A 4,642-nucleotide genomic window follows, 5' to 3' on the forward strand; every position below is an offset into this window, starting at 1 on the left:
GCACGTGTCTTAAACTGTTTGTAAGTAGTTTCCCACAGTCGCGTGGTTAGGCGTGTTTTGCAAAGTGCAAAATGGCTCTGCTGCCCGAAGGCACGGCGTGCCGCACCCCTGGGATGCCCAAGGCGCTGTGCTGGGGGCAGGCAGCCCGCGGCGGGGCTGGGAGCGTTACGGTCGCCTCCGCCCCCCACCATTTTATGACTGACCGCTCCAGCGCGGCCCGCGCGCCGCCCCACTCTCTGCTCACAGCGGGCCGTGGCGCCAGCAGGCGGCGCGCTCCATACGCGATGGCGGCAGCTCGTTCCGCACCGCCTCGCTCGGCGCTGTGCGGTGAAGCGGTGGCGCGAGCTCGAGGCGGCTTCGCAGCCGCGCGCCCCGGCGCGGAGCCCCACAGGCGCGAGGCCGTCCAGTCCCGTCCCGCTGCTCCGCCCCGGGCGGCCCCGCCGGGCTCCCGCACATCGTACGGGGCGGCTCTGTCGCTTTCGGTGCCTGGAAGGCGTTCCCGAGCATCGCGGCGACGGTAGGAAGCCGTTGGAAGGGGCGTTTGGGAGCCGGTCTGATTGTTGTGTGTTCTCACAGCGCTGCAGCGATCGCTGTGCGGCCATCAGTTGCGTCGTTGCGCTGATGTGAACCGCCCTCACACATCAGAGGTGGAATCAAGAATTATTATTAATGTGTAAGTGGGGGGGGGGGGAAAGCCCCGATCTTTTTTTTAATTGTCATGGGAAACATACTTTTATTTAGAATACACTTCTTTTGTGGTATTCACTCCCTAACCGGCATATTTGCATCCCAGGGATCCTTAATTAGATCCCTGGTAGCAATGTTAAACTCCTGTGGGTGATGCAGGAGGAGCTGATGGTTGTGCCGGGGCTCTCTGTCCCCGTTTTTCCTCCCTTTAGTGTATTTTGGCTGCTGTCTCTGCTGCCTTCTGCTTTGTGCAGCCCTGAGGGCAGCCCAGCCGTCCCGATCTTGAAGTGCAAGGATGTTGTCACCAATGTTGCTTGTTTTGAAGAGAAACTTCATCCCTGAGGTTGGAATTGGAATGTAATCACTGAAAAACACCCATTGCTTGAAAACTCTGGTCATCACTGTGCAGCAGAGTCAGCATGTCCTTCCTGCTCATCCCTGGGCTGTGTCTGGCTGTTTTTGCTGCTGTGACGCTCACTGAGAACTGTAGGACATCTCTAAAATTAATTGTCTGCCACAAAGTCACAGAAAATGTATCCTGCACTGTTGAGAGGCTTCCTTGTTGCATACGAAATAATTAAAAAGCCGAAGACTAGTGTGATTTGGATCTAATCTATCTTACTGAATTAATTTTAATTATTACAGAAAAGCCAGTAGAGACTTGATGAGTGTAAGCCAGGGAAAAACCATGCTTGTCTCTGCTGCACAGCTGTACTATGTTAAGTTATATGGAGCCATTTAACAAATGTTCAAGTTAATCAAAAAAGGTTTTTTTTAATTTGCTTAAACATTGCACATGTAATGGCAGGCTTTATGGAGTTGGATATACCTTATAGCCCTATATAACTGTATTTTTTAATGTCTTATGAAGTGGGAATGTAAAAGATGCTTGCTTGCCCCACGTGGGAGCCTGTGGATTTCTGGTGTGTCTCTGTGATGGTTGAAACAGCTGGCAGTGTTTAATAAATCGTATCTCCATGTATTTACAAATAAAGATTTCAGAAATCACTTTCTGATAATGATGCTGTACGTGCCTCCAAAAATGTGTTCGTGTGACAAAGACTGTGCATGGTTTGGTAGAAAAACGATGCCCGAGTAATAGCGCTTGGCTTTCAATTCCTTGTTCCGCAGTAAGCATCCCGGCGTTCGTGTTTATTTTTACATTTCCTTTTGCTATTGTTTCCAAGCTCCAGGGCACGGCGTCGTGAGGAAGTAGAGGCAGCAGCTTTCCTGTTGCGCTCTGCGGTCACTGGGTGGTGCTGTTTCTCCTCTCGCTTTGCAAATCGCTCCTTGTAGCAGTTCTTAAGGATGTTTTGAGAAGCAAAAGGGTTGGACTTGTGGGCTCCTTTTTGAGACTGTTTTTCTGAGACTGTGTAGTATATATACGTACTTTGCTCAAAGAAAGCTAATGCTTCAGAGAAAGTGTGCAGACTTCCCAAGTTCTGTAGTTATGAACTGTGTTGCACAGGTGTAGCTGCCTTAGCGTGGTGGAAAGCGTTTGCTTGCTTCTCAAGGGGCAGCCAAGGAGAGACAGGTTAAGAATAGAACAATTTCATAGGCTTCAGAAAAAATCATGAATAAAGCTGCACAGTAAGTCAGCTATGGCTCTGGGTTGGAACCCGTGCAGACCATGAGCCTCTGGGAAGGTGAGAAAGGCTTTACATTAAATGCTCTGCAGCCACCATGCGGGTAGCTGCTCTGGGAGCTGCTCAGTGCCCCAAGGCTTTCATGCCACCAGCTGCTTGTGAATTTGTGCTTACCTGTTAGGAGCCAGCCCTGTAATGGCCACTCATGTTCAAGAAGTGGAAAGCAGAGCCTGGTGCTTGATGCCTGTAGGCTGATGGGCCCCATGAGGCCATCCATGGCAGGCTGTGGTTCTTCACCAAGCCCTAGAGCTGAGCACGGAGGGATGGGCTGTGCTGCAGAGCCTTCTCTTGGCTTCTGCTGGGCTCCATCAAAGGGTGGGCAATTCACACTGTTTAATGAGTCTGTTTATGTGACATCTTTTGAAATTTGGATCGTATAAATATGGCCCCGTTTAAAGAAGTCTGCAGGATAGAGTGCTCTCCGGTTTACATTTTCTAGTAATGAACATAAATGATGGTCTTGTTTTAAAGCAGAAGAAGGAAGCCAAGGAAAAATGAAGAGAAAGTGACGTTAGGATAGTCCTTGCAGGTTAATAATGGAATCTCACAGTGGCTTTTTGAAAGCCTGTGTCCCTGGAATAATCCTGGTGAAACCCCTGCTGTTCCCAGGTTCCTGCTGCACGTACCAGACATTACCACATCCATCACTCAACCCTGCTGGGAGGAGGGCTTGTGCTGTCATGGAGCTTGTGGAAGAAATGGCATTTCCCCTTTGCTTCTTGCAAAGCACAGGAGGGTTTGTGTCGCTAAGGCTCTCTCACTGCGTGTGATATTTTTGCAGAGCACAGGAGAAAAGCATTATCTTGTCTGTTGCCTTGACGTTTGCAGATTATGCATTACTGAACGTATTACTCTCAGCTTGCCTTGGTGTCTTTGAAATCCACTGGTCAGTTTCCACAGAATCGGGTGAATGGTTGAGGCTGCACAAGATTCCTGAGCAGCCGGGGCAGAAGAGCTCCTGCCAGTATTGCCCAGCGAGGGAGGAGTGCTGCGTTGTCTGATTGATGCACTCTGAGGGGCTGCGTGCTATGGGACTCTGGGACATTGGAAAAGCTGTTTCCATTGGAACGATGTGCCTTTCACTTCACTGTCCCCAGCAGTTCAATGCCAGCCATCTCGTGTGAAGAAGTCTGGTTGCTTACCTTCCTGCTGCTGAGTTTAATTATTTTTATAATTTCTTGGCAGGTTTTCTTGCATCCTCACAATGAAGGTGGCACGGTGCCATGTGCTGTTATCCTGGTCCTCATGGGGACTTGCTGCTCCTGGTGCAGAGTGACTTCCTTTTAGCCCACCAGCATCCCAGATAATGTCCAATATAATGTTGTCTGTCTACACAGAGAGAACAACTTGTGCCTTGTTGAATTTAGGGGGAAAAGAATCAGTCTTTGTTTATAACTTCACTTTTGCAAAGTGGTTGTTAGAAGTACACAGCTGATACCTCATGGATACCACACATCTGTGTTGCAGCTTTCTGCAGTGATAAATGCTTAAATGCGAAGCTTACATGTTTAGCAATGAACAATGGATTTGAAGTTGAAGGCTAGTTGTTAAATGAGATTTAACTCATTGATCTTGCTATAAAATTAATAAAAATGCTATTTTACTTGAACCCAGAAAGCTTCGTAATAGTAAAAGAGCACTATTTTCTACCAGTGCCTTAGCTGCAGTTAAGAAGCTTTGTTGTTGTTGTTGTTGTTTTTTAAGCTCTTATATTTAAGGAGCTTTTTTAGCAATGCAAAGTTGCTTGCCTGAAGTAAATCCTTCAGATCTGATTTACACACGTGAGATGTGATCCATATAGAACTTCTTGTAACCTAGTGCAGCCGGAGCAACTTCTGGAATGAGCTTAGCTGTGCAAGGTGTGCCATAGCACTACGCTGTTCATAGTGGATGAAATGTAACAGTAAGATGTTATGATCCTCGTGTTGGCAGCTTTTAGTAGAAAAGTCCTGGGCTTTGCCTGCCAGCTGGAACCAAGCAGTTAGAAGCTGACATTAGGCTGATAGTAGCTGCTCACGTGCAACTTTTCCTTACAGAAAGCATATATTTCTTGGTTGTGTGGGCTGAGGTTCTTCACATGTCAAATTCAGGTGTTCTGTAAGCACCTGCTGCTAGGCTGGATAAACCTTGTCCTTCTGCACTCGATGCAATTTGCCATCACCTTCAGCAGAAGCATATTTCTCACTTTCAAAAACGCACAGTGAGACTCGGGAGTCCTTATCTTATGAAATTTGAGGAGATAATTTTAATTACCTTCTAATAATTAAATTACTAAATTCAGAAAACCAAATCAGCAAAACGATCTACAG

Source organism: Tympanuchus pallidicinctus, unplaced genomic scaffold, assembly GCF_026119805.1.
Source record: "Tympanuchus pallidicinctus isolate F22 unplaced genomic scaffold, pur_lepc_1.0 scaffold12, whole genome shotgun sequence".
Lineage (NCBI taxonomy): Eukaryota > Metazoa > Chordata > Aves > Galliformes > Phasianidae > Tympanuchus > Tympanuchus pallidicinctus.